At 42.8% G+C, this 15,456-nt stretch overlaps 1 protein-coding gene and 1 pseudogene across 1 annotated transcript in view; both read right to left on the bottom strand.

Annotated features, from left to right (window-relative positions):
- LOC130210246 (ecto-NOX disulfide-thiol exchanger 2-like) overlaps nucleotides 1-15,456 on the bottom strand; it is a 220,488-nt gene that overhangs the window by 190,302 nt on the left and 14,730 nt on the right. The window lies entirely within an intron of this gene.
- On the bottom strand, nucleotides 9,986-10,344 carry LOC130210076 (histone H3, embryonic-like; annotated as a pseudogene).

The raw sequence follows: 15,456 nt of genomic DNA, 5'->3' as shown, positions 1-15,456 counted from the left end.
TGTTCAAGAATGTTTGTTAATGAGAAGCTTGAGAGCAGAGGAGCTATGAGCAGAAACCTGGCGCAGAAGGACCTTAAAGCTGGTAGAGAGAGGTCAGTGCTAAGTCCTCGCTGTTAAATGCAATGTAGTCACAGATAAAATATGCAAAATCAGGGAGGCCTCACTCGTGAAAAAGAGAGGAGGATGTCACAAATGTCTTCCGTCACCATGTTGACTATTCCTACAGGTTTCTTTTTTTAATGGCTTCATTCCTGCGCTTTACAATCAATTATCAATCTCACAATCTGTTACATTTTAGTTTTTGAAGAAAAGTTGGGTTTATATACAGTATTCCCTTAAAAGGTTCATAATATGATGATTGAGAGCAACGGGATAGCCTCTACACCACTCAACATAGTGGCGGCTGAGCAGCTAACAGTGTCAAAAACGCATACAGTGCAAACAGATGCAACAGTGCTGACAGAGGCAACAGCGTTTAAAGAGGCAATAAAGTAGAGGCTTTTCAAAATGCTGGCCTCATTGAAAAATACTCCCCAATTCAGCATACAGTAAAGCAAAAATGTCACCGACAGATGTCAAATATACACTAAGATAGCAGAACATTACCATAAATCTCTCACATTACACTATACATATTCCACTTATTTCTTTCTATATTGCTGCATCAACTGTTTTCTGTTGCATCGGTTTCCGTCACATCAGCCATACGGCATCTTAAGGAGAGCAATATGAATCAATATAATGCACATTGTTTTACTTTATAAATCAAAAGTTATGTCCAGATAGTGTCTAAGATATCAGTTATATTAAATACACCAGTGATATGGAAAATACTAACCAAATCTCATTATGTAACTGGAAAGCCCCTCAAACCTCCCACACACTGACAGGTCCTTTTGGCTGATTACTCTTTACAGGGCTGCGTGGGTTGATGATTTAATCTTGTTTGATTGACATCTTTCTTATTCTTCTGTTAGCCTTGTAAAACATGCCTTGCATGTCAATTGAGATCCATACAAAATGTCAATACTGTAATAGAGCAATGATTTTGGACAGAACTCCGAACACTACAGTCTGACTGGTGCTGGTCTTTTAATGCCAATACCATCATACCCATGTTATGACACAAACATTAACTATTTATATATATATGTGTGTGTGTGTGTGTGTGTGTTTGTATTTATATATATATATATTTATTTAATTAATTAATTAAAGTCTTGGACGGCAACTTCCTACATTCCTTCCCGGTGGTTGCAGCAGGGACTACAACCAGCATGACATCCATTGTAAGAAAACTACAATTCCCACTCAGCAGTGCAGGCGGGCCAAGGCTGCTGCACAGCTGAAAGGGATGAGACTGATGAGCCTGCGGAGAGCTGGTGTGAGGGTGAAGACAGGATAGGAGCTCAGGAGAGTTCTGATATTATGATAAAGACAATGAACCAGGAGAAGACTGAAGCACTTATGTTTGTTTTGTACAATGACTTTTGTTGGTGTTAAGTTTACCTTTTTGTTAAGAAGAATTACAAAAACTTTGAGTTAAAGAAACCCTCGCCTGTCGTCTTGATTTGTGTACCCACGCCTCACCTCACGATCCCGTCCTCTCAAGACATCACAATATGTATACATGTAAATGTACCCCTCATAATTTCCCAACACTAAAAGAAATGCAGTCAAGAAGACTCAACCCCAAATGTTTGCAATATCATTTTGGGCATTTGTGTACTGCAGACATCACTTCTTAACATGTTTGATGCTCACTGGTTTCCCAGCTGTTTGTTTTCTTTTGTTTTGGACAGAGGTTGTGTGTGTTTGAGAAAAAGTATTTCAGGGCCAGAAAGCATAACATGACTTACAATTTTTAACAGCAGCCAAAACCGTCACACAGCGTCACTGACCCAGCCTGCAGCAAGCCACTAGCACATTTGCTGTTGTTGTTTGCCATCACCAAAGGACTAATCACCCTCTTTAGCATCCCGGCCTCTCTGGACCTTTCATGGTGTTTCTCTTTAATCAGGCAGGAAGCAGAATACGCTTAAGTCCTTTCTTCCTGTGCAAGTGTGATGATTACAATGGAATCTGAATCCGAATGATTTATAGCCTCTGAGCGATGACACACGGGAGAGCTTTAGTGGCAAAAGCCCAAGTAAGAAGTCAGAAGAAGAGGCTTTCTCCTTTAAAAGTTATTCCAGTATGCAGTTAGTGAATGAGCTCTGGGAGAAGGATAGCCAGATGGCTGCTTGTCACTCTCTTTGAGTTTCTGAGCTTTCTGTTCTGCAAACCTAACAGGGAGGCACTGTCAAAATCAGGGGGTTATTACTGAACACCACCACTTGGCTTTTTGTTCCGATACCCTCACTTCACGCTGCGAGGTAAGAAGCATTCAGGGAAAAGGAATTCACTGGAAGAAGAAAACTCTTGCCAATAGCTCACACCATTTATTTTTATTTTGTTAGAAGTCAAACAATTCATTTGTATTCTGTTGACTATTGAACTACAACAGTCACCCAGTAAACAAAATAAGCGAGTGCAGCTCAGTCCTTTCATCTTGTGTGGACAGACTAGGATGCACAATTAAAAAAATTATGAATTCAGATGCTCTGAAGCAAAGCAGTGAGTCATCTCATGACAGCAAGAACAGAAAGCGAGATGAATCATTATCAAAGTAGCTCAGCAACAAAGAGAAATTAACCACGCGGTGTTCCTGAGAGTGAATTAGAACTGCTGCTGGACAAACTGCTTCCTCCATGAATGGTCGTTCACTTTGTCCATAGATTTGCGATTCTCCATTTTTCACATTTCAAAACACAGAGAACCAGTATGTCAGTTTGACAGTGCGCCTACAGTAATGGGGACGAACCACGCATCGCATCAGTCTGGCTCAGGGTGCTCTCTGACAACAGGCAGAAGTAACCCTTGGTCTACTTTTTGGGCTTAAATGAGGTCCAAAGAACAACACAGTCTCCTTGTGTCGCTGAGCTGAAGACCTCTCACAAAACTAACAGAAGATGAATTTGGATTCTCAGAACCTTTTGGCTTCCCCCAGCTCCCAATCTACTCTTCCACAGTGAAGTGGATGCTTCCTCTGCTATCAACCACTTCCTCCTGTTTGTCAGTTTGACCCATTAAAGGAATCGTGTGGCTCAAATGCAATATGGTCTCACCAAAAAGAACCCATGGAGAGTACTTAAGTTTGAATCCTTCACGGTTTGCTATTTTTCGAGCTTTTTGAAAAGAGGATAAAGATGGAAAACAAGGTCAAAAAGCATAAAAAACAGACTTAAGTGTGGAAATCTACTACAATTTCACCTCAAGCCAGAGAAAAGGCATTGGAATTGATGGCCACATTCACGGGATGGCAAGAAAAGAATCAACCTTTCGAGATAGGAAACGACACGGTCACAGACACCATCAATCCCGTAAAGGAGAGGGATATCAGCCTGTCCAAAGATTACAATTTTAACGGCTGACGAAAAAGCAACCAAGCCATTAAAAGCTAATTCACACTATTGCAATATTTTGCACCTTCAATATCCACAAACTTGATTGTGGGGCTCACACCCTGTGATTGAACAGAATGAAATGATAATGGCTGTCAAGGCTAGTCTGACATTTCACACATGCATAATTACATGATTTTGAGTAAACAGAGTGCTTTGAACAAGCCCAGCATCTAGAGTTGAAAAACAGGGTTGTTGTATTCAAGATTAAGAATTCAGTTGAAGGATATAGCTTGTACAAATTATGGCCAAAATGTATGGCCAAAAACCTTGCAGAAATCTATGAGTATCTATTCGATAATAGAGAAAGCAGCCCACAGTGTATGCCGTGGAACTGGGATAATGTCCATCAGTGCAACTGATTTGTGGAGACATTGCAGAGATTAGCAAGGACTTTATATTATGAGGGGTTGACCCTGACACCCAGACATGTTCAGCCTTCTAAACACCTCACAGCCCTCCTTGTAATACACCGGTCGAACAGCAGCCGGAAAATAGTGTCGGCTATTTGGGGGAGTTGACCTAAAGGCCTTTACAGCAGCAATACGTCTTTGTTTGGTCTTTATAGCTAATTTCTTGTTTATGACAACAGTACCAGGGGTTCACTTTTTATAATACTCACCTGTTTGAATTACATTAAGGCTAGCAAGCTAGACATAATTGAGCATGTGACCACTTTGAGTGACAGGTGGGTGTTGTCTCAGGTCGCTGCAGCTTTACAGACAATCCACCTCTTGGCCCATGTGTAGAGTTCAACTGTGTCGTCACTGGCATGATGGACTTCTCCTTCAACGAGGTCAGGAACCGCACAAATACCAATCCGGCAAATCGGATCGCTGCGTCTGTATTCAGCCTCATGATTTATTCTAACTTCATACCAATTGTTTTCTTGATAAATACTCCCGATTTAATGGATTTTTCACTGCCATCTGCAGAAGTACTCTGATGACTCTGCAGTGGTCGGGTGTATTAGGGATGGACGGGAGGAGGAGTACAGGGCAGTGGTGAGTGACTTTGTAAAGTGGGCCGATGAGAACCACCTGCGGCTGAACGTGGCCAAGACCAGAGAGATGGTGGTGGACTTCAGGAGGAAGGCGACAGCTCCTCCACCTCTGAGTGTCCTGGGAGTGGACGTGGACATGGTGGAGGAGGACCAGTACCTGGTGGAGGAGGACCAGTACCTGGGCGTCTCCATCGACAGCTGACTGAACTGGAAGGCCAACATCAACGCTGTGTACAAGAAGGGGATGAGTCGACTCTTTTTCCTGAGAAAGCTTCGATCCTTCAACGTGTGCAGCAAGATGTTGGAGTTATTCTACCAGTCGGTTGTCGCCAGTGTGCTGCACTTTGCCATTGTCTGCTGGGGGAGCAGCATCGGAGCCGGTGACACCAGCCGTCTTAACAAACTGGTTAGGAAGGCTGGCTCCATCATCGGCTGCCAGCTGGAGCACCTGGAACAGGTGGTGGAGAGGAGGACGTTGAAGAAACTTGTGTCCATATTGGACAACCCGGACCACCCTCTCCACCACCTCCTACAGGGACAGAGGAGGACTTTCTCCAGACGTCTCCTCACGCTCCGCTGCCACAAGGATAGATACAGGAGAACATTCCTGCCGGCGGCTATGAGGCTCTATAACAGATCACCTCTTGCCAGATCATAGTGCAATAACTACAACAATAACTGAATACTTACACTATGTTGATCTGCACTTCACGCATCTCATTTGTTTGCACTACACACATACACACACATTTCATTTCATTTGCTCTGCACTCATACACACACTTTGCTTTTTGCACTCTGTCTATATTTAATATTTTTTGTATTTGATTTGTCAGTGTTGTTGTGTGTTGTGTATGCATGTGTGTTGTATATTTACATATATATTTTGTTTTGTATTTTACTTTTATTTTACTTGTATACTTCTATATCTTTCATCCCTGTTTCTTATATTTTGTGTTTTGTTTTTATTCTTGTGTGTTGCTGCTACTGTCACGACAAATTTCCCCTTGGGGATTAATAAAGTATATATCTATCTATCTATCTATCTAAACAAGTGCAAGAACCTTTCCACTGGATTACAGAAAATGAAAACCCCAAATAGTAGTTTGATAAAATCCTTGCCATGCAGAAAGTGGTATTTCTTTCAAATCAAACAATCGGAAGAATTTTCATTAAACATAAATTACAGTAATATTTTTCATGAAAGTACTCTGCACTTGGTGTCTTGAAAGTGAAACTTCTTCAACCCATGAATCGGATCTGTAGAGTTTGAATTATTCTTAGGATTACTTGAGGCCTATTTCTCATTTTATCCAAACTAATATAATAGAGGAGTGTTGATATCAAAAACGGAGCTTAAGCAGCTTAACCTCTATTCAGTCAGAAAGATCGCCGAGGGACGTTCGAATCATTCAAGATGATTATTTGAGAAAGGACTGAAATAACTGTATGAATAAGTTGGTTACAAAATTTAAAAAAGACAACATCCATAAAAGAAAATATGAATTTCAGGAACAGTCAGCGTTACGGATTCATAATTGTGGAGAGTTCTTCGAAGGGAACAGGGAGTTGATCCTCTCTGAACTGTAATGTACCTTCCCGCTCATTCCCTGAAGCAAAGCTCTTAAATGGCTCTGTGAGAGTTATGATGGTCAATGCAAATTAACGTAGCAGTGATTCATGGTAAAGCCCTCCACTGGTGGCCTCTGTGTCGTTTTATGGGCGTTATAAACTACGGCCTTCGTCCACCTTAAGAGCTGCATGGCTGATGAGACAGAGCCAGATGTGGACTCGAGAAATACCAAAGAGAATACAAAAAATTCAGGCTGTAAAAAATGAGGGGAAAAGCCAAAAGGCCTGGGATTAATCCTCCAGTCTTGCATGCATGTCCATAAGCATTTTATGACCCCTCTGCCACCAGATCCCCACTTCTCACACCCCGATGTAGAGACGACATCATATCCTCTGTGATGTAGAGTATTAATAGTCTCACCCGCTGTCGGGACTATTCAACCGAGCGGTGTTTTACTCTATTCTTCTTGTTGGCTCTGGTGCAATGCTAGTATTCCACCATGATAATCTGACGTGGGTGGCAGAACAGATTTGTTAACAGTAGGAGAAAAAAACAATTTCCCCCAAAAATAAAATGAAGACGCTGAGAGCTAAATGATTCATGGCATGGGCTAATGGACCAGAGGTTTTACCCAGCTTGTCATCATTTTCATATAGTAAATGTCGTCAAAGTGAAAGGAAATACTAAACAAAGAAGCAAAGGAGCTCTGCCAATACATGGCAAAGAGCACATGTGAAATACTCTCCCTGGTGGTTTATTGTTTACTGTTACTAAATAAAGCCAGATAACTTTTTTTTCAGATGTCTTTAAATGTGTACATCTTTGGATGCGTTTGCTTAAAACTGGACTGGGAGGAAAATATGATATTGTTTCTTTAGCTCCTTAGAGGCAGTCATATTACATTGACCTGGTTTTCTTGGAAATTGTTCATTTGAGTGACTACAGTTAGGGGGGGGGGGAGTGCTTTGGGCCCTTCAGGCTGTTGCGAACAAAGAACAGAAGCAGTGGGCATCAAACCCCTGCTTCTGTGTTTTGTAGTGGCGCGGCAGCAAGAAAGCAAGATAATTAACAGTGACAAAGAGGCATCTAAATAGGGAGATGGCATGGGGGCTTGTCAGGTTTGAGCTCACTTGCCTTACAGACTCTTTTTTCTCTCCACCCACCTCCCTTGATAAGCTGTCATGTCAAGCCAGAGGCGGCTCAGTGCGAGGTCCTCGGACCACAGCCTACATAACGCATCTAAAACGGGGGAGAAAGAGGCAAATGTCTCAGCCAATTAAAAGAGAGGACTGATGAGAAGTTGCTGCTAGGCACGAGGCTACAACAAACGGCAAATAAAGTGTCCGACTATATTTGTGCTAGGCAGCTTATGATCTGAACGCCACCTGACTGTGCAACAGCACATCCTGGGGAAGCGACCCAATTACTTTGTGATTTTCATATTTTTTGCTTGTTCGTTTTTCACAAAAAAACTATTCCGTTATAAAGGAGGAGATTGGTTTTGGCTGAAGTTAATCACGTTTTTATGTCTCCAAAACTTCAGTTGAAGCAGTGGAGAAGTTTGGAAGTTATTTGGGTTGGTTCAACGCTTAAAGTTTAAACTTTGTCAAATACTCAAAGTACTCACTGAGAAAATTATATTTTAATAAGTCGATTGAGCCAACTATATAATACATTCTTATAAATAGCCAAAAGAGTTTAGTGTTTAGAGGAGGTGGTTTGCTACAATACTGATACTTATGAACTAATCATACCAGTATTGTAATATTTATTATATTTAAAATAATTACAATTCATTAAATGACATTCAAAAGCAATCATTCTTTCAAATTACATTGAAGCTGTATTTGTGAAGAGAAGAATCATTAGAAGACATGAGACAATTAGAAGAATTGAATTTAAACATATATATTATATATATTTTATATATATATATATAATACACACACATATATATTATATATATATATAGATATATATATATATATAAGACAATGTCCTCTGTATCTTCCTCATATTGTCTAGATGCAGTGGTCTGATAAGTCTCCAGTGGGATGTCTGTCGGGTGAATGTAAGACGGTCCAGGCGTCTGACAGCTCATCTCTTCAAAGGCTTGTGTCAGCGAGTTGATCTGTGGTGGGATTTGAACAGCGAGCTCCCAACAGGAGCAAGTCTGCCCTGAGCACATCTCTGGTCTGTTTATCTGCAGGCTGCATGTCCGACTGGAGGAGTCGATGGAAGTCTGGAAACAAACTTGTCACTTTTCAATGAACACGTTCTGAATGAATCATTATTCAATATGACTGAACAAACAATTGCCTTTCTGATGTGTTTTTTTACGTGGACGGCAAACACTGATGAACTAGACTTAAAGTGTTTTTCCGTTGATGAATTGTAGGTTCTTGCCCTGGCCCGCAACCTCATTAAGAAAGTACAGGACAAGGAGAAAGTTGGGCAAGTTAATGGCTTTTGGGGTCCCCTGCCTCACCACCATTAATTATCTGTTCATACAGAGAGAAAACAACAAATATGTTTAAGAATCTACTGCTTTTTTTAATCAAATATACAATCTCTATTAAGTTGGAACATGACCCACATTTATTTATGTATTTTATTAGAACTATTATTGTTATCAAAACATGTCTAAAATGTACCAATTGAGAATTTGTGTTTGCAATTAATACAACCAAGCGTCGCATTTTTGGTTTTGTAAACTCATTTTGACACAAAAGAAAAGTCCAGAAAAAAAATCAAACGTATTGGCACTCGAAAAGCTTTCTGAACAAAGCTTCAGCCTCCGCTAGTTGCAAATTCTGAAATGTTTCAGTCTCTCTCCTGACCAGCAGGAGGCGACTCCTCCAACTGCAAAAACAAGTTTGATTTTATAGAAGTCTATGAGAAAATTTATATTTTTCACTTGATGTATTACCTCAGTAAACATTATACACCATGAGTTTATGGTCTCAGCCGCTAGTTTCAAGTCTTCATTAATTCATAAATGATGGTCCCAAGTAAAGTCAAACAGACCATAAAACAGGCTATGCTTTTTGTCAAACTGTGATTGAAATGAGACTTTAACATGTTCAAACTTCATCGTGATTAATTTAACCTGCCCACAAAAGGCAGCTTTATTCAATGTCTATCAAATGTTGGCACACCAGACTGGAAAAAAGCACAATGCAAGTACACCATGGAGGTCAGAGGACAGTCTTGAAGAAGGCAGCTGTTCCATCGTCTTGAACTTAGCCTCCTGCAGTACATTACCATGCAAATGTGTTATCTAAACACATCTAACCTTGGCTATTGTGTCTATGTATATTGCATTGCATTGTTAGGTTGTAATCTTGTACCAACTACTCACTATGTGTCTGGTAGAAAAATATCTTTGTGTTTTCTAAATAATTAAGCTATAAACCTTGTCGTGTTGTGGCTTCCAAATGATGATGGCCAGTTTCATAATTGAAAAAACTGCGTGACCTTCGTAAATTACTAATATTCATGTTCCTTTCAAAGCAAATCGTTATCGTTGATGGTTATGAACATTAATATAATGACGAACAAAAGTGAAACGCCAAAAAGGCTTGCAGAAAGAAATCTCTCGGTAGTGCACAGAAGTGTAAATGAAAAGAGTTATTGGCACCTTAACAGCAAATTGCCGAAGCACAAAGGCGCAGGAGGCAATCTTTCTATTGATAAGACGATGTGTCATCACATTGAGGCTGTGAAAAGATCTTCAAAGTCATCTCATCTTTCCTCAGGGCAGCGAGGAATGTAATATGGCTGCGACAGTATACCGCATGAATCACTGTCAGAAAGTCTATGAAATAATTTCAGCACATTTAATAAGCTACGGTAAAAATCCTTCATTATTGATAACTGCGATCAATGTACGCTCCGTGCTATTTGTTAGAAGCCCTCTCTTACAGCCAAAGATATCACGGCCAGCTGGATGTCTTTGGGCATGATGGTGACCCTCTTGGCGTGGATGGCGCACAGGTTGGTGTCCTCGAACAGGCCGACCAGGTAAGCCTCGCTGGACTCCTGCAGCGCCATGATGGCGACCAGGCGCTGGAAGGGCAGCTTGCGGATCAGCAGCTCGGTGGACTTCTGGTAGCGGCGGATCTCCCTCAGAGCCACGGTACCGGGCCTATAGCGATGGGGCTTCTTCACGCCGCCGGTGGCTGGGGGGCAGCCTTGGTGGCCAGCTGCTTCCTGGGAGCCTTTCCTCCGGTGGATTTACGGGCGGTCTGCTTGGTTCTGGCCATTTTTACTGCTCGTGCTCTTCTCTTTTAGAAAAGTAGATGTAGCAGTTTTTTTATATTTATTCTTCTTATTGCGACTATTTTTGCGACAGATGCACACTTCTGGAGATTGCAGTTGTCCGCCTACCAGAGTTGTTCAACTCTTACTCGGACGTCCCGCCAGGAACAGTAGCGGAACTATCTCCGTCCATTTTAGGCGCGATCTCATAAACGTCGCCGACGGAGGAAGCGAGCTGGCGTGCTGGTTAGGCTGAGACGTCGAGCCAATCGACCCCCACTACCCACCATTTTACTGGCAAATGTACAGTCTTTGGACAATAAGCTCTACAGGCTCGTATTCAATTCCACCGGAAACTAAGGACAACTGCATCATCTGCCTTACGGAGACATGGATGTCGGAGGATGGGATTTTCGCAGCGCTCTGGACAGAACAAAGACTCTCTCTGGTAAAGATCGTGGAGGGGTATGTCTCATGATAAACAGATCTTGGTGCAACCAAAGTCGTACCTAATGCTCATGTGTGGAGTTTACAGCAGTCACCGTAACTGCTGTGTACATTGAAGGAACTCTACAGGCGATCAGCGAGCAGGAGTCGGCACACCCGAGGCTGCTTTCATTGTGGCGGGGACTTCAACAAAGCGAACCTGAAGAGTTCTCCAAGTTCTACCAACACATAAAAGCAACACGAGGGGACCACTGCTACACTCCGCCTACAGGCAGAGCAGCAACCAATCGCTGTGAAGGAAGTGCAACGCTGGTCGGACCAATCGGAGTCTATGCTACAGGACTGTTTTGAGCGTGCGGACTGGGATATGTTCGTCAGTGATCTGCGTCCTCAGTCACCGGGTTCATCAAGAAATGCATAGATGACGTTGTTCCTACCAAGTCGGTTCGGTTATCCCAACCAGAAACCGTGGATAAATGGCGATGTTCGCGCTGCACAATATGGCGGAATACAAAGAGCCCGCTCGACCTCCGAAGACCATCGGCTCTGCCAGCGGGAGTTCAGGAACAAGGTGGAGGAGAAGCTCAAGAGCCATGACGTGAGAGGTGTGTGGAAGGGCTACAGACAATCACGGACTTCAGAGGAGAACCAGCGGTGAAGAGAACTCCTCTACCTCCCTCCCAGGCGAGCTAAATACATTCTTCGCTCGGTTCGGCGTGAACGGCAGCCAAGGCAGCGCCGCCGAGGAGACCAGCCTGCTGATCATCTCAGAGGCGCGCAGAGCCTTCAAGCGGGTGGACATCCGGAAGGCAGCAGGTCCCGACCACATCCCGGGCGCGCCTCAGAGCATGTGCAGACCAGTTGGCAGGAGTCTTCGCAGACATCTTCAACCTCTCCCTGTCCCAGGCTGTTGTTCCTGAGAGCTTCAAGATGTCCACCATTGTGCCTGTCCCCAAACACCCCAAGGTAACCTGCCTGAATGACTGGAGACTCACCTCGATTGTCAGTAAATGCTTGAGAGGTTGGTCAAGGACTTCATTTGTTCCACGCTGCCTGCCAGGCTAGACCCATGGCAATTAGGATAGCGTCAAAACAGATCCACCGACGACGCGACTGCCATGGCAGATCACACCGCCCTTTCCCACCTGGAGGAGGAACTGTTGTGTGCGAATGCTGGTTGTGGACTACAGCTCAGCGTTCAACACTATTGTTCCCGCCAAGCTCGACACCAAGCTCAGAGGTCTAGGCCTGCACTCTACCATGTGCAGCTGGATACTGGACTTCCTGTCGGGCCGCCAGGTGGTGAGGATGGTACCACCGCTGACCCTCAACACGGAGCCCCTCAGGGATGCGTGCTACTCCTGTACACCCACGACTGCACGGCCATGCACAGCTCCAACGTCATCATCAAGTTTGCTGACGACACAACAGTGTTGGGGCTGATCACCGACGGCGGCGAGACAGCCTACAGGGAGGAGGTTGGATCACTGGTACAGTGGGGCCAGGAGAACAGCCTCGTCCTCAACATCAAGAAGACCAAGGAGCTGATCGTGGACTACAGGAAGCGGAGAGCACACCCCATCTCCATAGACGGAGTTGCAGTAGAGAGGGTCAGCAGCTTCAAGTTCCTCGGCGTGCACATCTCCGAGGACCTCACATGGACCACGCACACCACTCACGTGGTGAAACCCAACAACGCCTGTATTTCCTTAGGCGACTGAGGAAATTCAACATGGCCCCGCATCCTCAGAACATTCTACACCAGTACCATCGAGAGTGTTCTGACAGGTTGCATCACCGTAACTGCACCGCCCTGGGCGTAGGGCACTACAGAGGGTGGTGCGGTCGGCACAGTACATCGTTGGAGGTGAGCTTCCCTCCATCCTGGACATATACACCAAGCGGTGCGTGGCCAGGGCCAAACGGATGCTGAAAGACAATAACCACCCGGCCACAAACTGTTCACCCTTCTACCGTCAGGCAGGCGATACCGCAGTATCAAGACAAACAGACTGAGGCACAGCTTCTTCAGTCAGGCCATCAGGCTGCTGAACAAGGACTGAGACCCTCATTAACACTACACACCAGAACATATTCTGTGAATATCTATGGCCATGGTGTATATTTTATTACATTGTTTATATATATATATATTGTATATATATATTGTATGTATATACATATATATATATATAGTCTCAAAAAAGTGTATATTTTATTACATTGTTTTATATATATATATTGTCATGATGTATATTCTATTACACTGTTTTATATATATATTGTTAATACTTTCTTCTTTTTTGTGTGTGGATATTGTATAGTTTATTCTCATTCTTATTCTTTTTTTAGTCTGCTACTGCTGTCGGGTGTTTTGCACATAAGAATTTCACGAACCGATTATACTTGTATAAAAGGGGATGTGACAATAAAAACTTGAAACTTGAAGTGGGCAAATGACCTGGAAACACGGCGGACATTTTTTATATCAGTGATGTAATAAATCACTGTGGTTCTGCTGGTCTTTAACCACCACTACTCTGGAGGAAGTCCCTCTTATTATGTACCGGTTCAATTGTTTCCTCTTTTGGAGCTCTGTTCCTTTCTGGTTTCATATTTGTCATGCAAAGCTTGGATACGGATCAGGTTTATACGATACATTTTCTTTTGCTAGAAAAAAAGTGAGGTTAAAGTCTCCATATTCTGTTAAAATTACGACGCCCAATGGCAAGGAGTTGATATATGAACATGGCAGGCAAGAGTTTAGATGTAGTGGCTTAAACCTGAAATGTAATGTAAAAAGAATTCTAAGTCACAAATCCCTTTTTCCAGTTCTCTGACAATCACCTGCTGAATCAATTAATATCTAAAAATGATACATCGACATCATTCAAATCAAAACAATATGAACAAATGATACGACCCATGCAACTAACTTTAAAGATGTCGTTTTGGGAAACACCCTTAGTTTCTGTCTGGCTGCCCAATGTTCTCATCCAACTCTGGACAAAGAAGTGGAGAAGACATTTCCCAAAATGTCAAACTATTCATGGACAGGAAAAGCAAAGACAACCAAGAGCTCTCCGACTGCCAGCAATTAGCCAGATTGCATGATGGGAGTTTACAAGTTAGTGCGTGACTATACGGCGGAGCACACCACCGAGTACGCTCCATCCTTTACTCTTCCTCCACAAACTCTTTCTTTCTTTTTCCTCCTCATTGCATTTGGAAGGCTAGAAGATGGAGAGACATGCATTTAGGGGACCAGTACATTTAAATTATTTAAAACAATAAGATGCATTCATTCCAACTGACGCGAATTGATGTGACGCGGTCAGAATCCCAGCAGTAAACTTCCAAGTACAGCGTCCAGTGTACACACAAGCATATGGCAGGATGAAGGTCATTTGCAGGACGACGTGTGTGTGTGTGTGTGTGTGTGTGTGTGAGTGTGAGTGAGCGTGCATGCGTGTGTGTGTGTGAACACTAAGCTTATTGAATGTAAGCTGTGTGAATGGCGATGTACCATAGGGAGTAACAGATGCTAGGCTTTAAACAAAAACTGCAATATTAAGTTGAGTGAAGATGTGTGTGAATCATCTTGGCCCACTGACAATTAGACTTGATCGTTCATGTTCTCCCCCTTTCTCTCACACAGTAGAGGGCTCTTTGTTTACACATCATCAACAACCATTTATCATCAACAACCATTTTGTCAAAACTTGCAAACCATTTTTTGTTATTCAAGGCAATTAATCTCGCTTTGCAGAACTCGCGTTTTATTCTTTAAGTAGAACTTCACACAAGCGTTGCAGCGGCCTCTATTGCATCGTGGGCGGTCTACTGTACTCACCACCACCGATATAGAAGTAAGTGTACAAATGGATATCTTTGCTGTACTTTGTATATGTGGGTGCCCTCAAGATATTCCCATGCAGTAGAGATCAAAGTAGAGTTCCACTAATGAGTGCTTTGATGTTAATGCAAAGGACAGCGTTACATGATCAAGATAAACTGAAACAATATGCAGCTTTAAATATTTTTTGGACTGAGCAGAAATGTGTCAGGGACATAGATTAGCATCCAAATCATTTAATTATGTTTATGCTATAGATACAATGTATATCCAATTAATTATATGAATCCTCTACTTTAATATTAAGTACTGAATTACTGTTGGCAAGGATGCATAAATAGACATCACTGTGAAATAGGATTTAGCCCTGCAATCAATGCTGTTATAAAACTGCAAAAGAGAAGTATATGAGATTAGTATGGATGAAGAGATTGTTTGACTGTTTATGGTCGCAAAAATGCTTTTGCTTGGAGTGCAAATCCCTCTGAAGGGAGCGATCTGGGTGCCGTTTGTATCCCGTCGTATTTGCATCAGGTTCGACTGTTCATCCAATCAGGCGATCACGTGCACACCTACAGTGAAATCACCCCCTCCACATCTGCAAGCGGCAATGGCAGATATCATTCTCGACTCCATCAGTAACCAAACTTCTCCACTCACAATCGGTTTTGTCTTTAATAAATCAGCCCGGCAACATCCACATATTCCTTTGGCCTTCAGAAAGGGAATTTATCATTCAGCTGTTGACCAAATCTGGCACACCCCAAGCTGTGCTGGCAACCGCCGGGGAGGTTACACATATACTCTTGATTTA

The sequence above is a fragment of the Pseudoliparis swirei genome, chromosome 19 (assembly GCF_029220125.1).
Source record: "Pseudoliparis swirei isolate HS2019 ecotype Mariana Trench chromosome 19, NWPU_hadal_v1, whole genome shotgun sequence".
NCBI lineage: Eukaryota > Metazoa > Chordata > Actinopteri > Perciformes > Liparidae > Pseudoliparis > Pseudoliparis swirei.
Note: the sequence above shows the minus strand (reverse complement) of the source record. Positions and strands in the feature narration are given on the sequence as shown.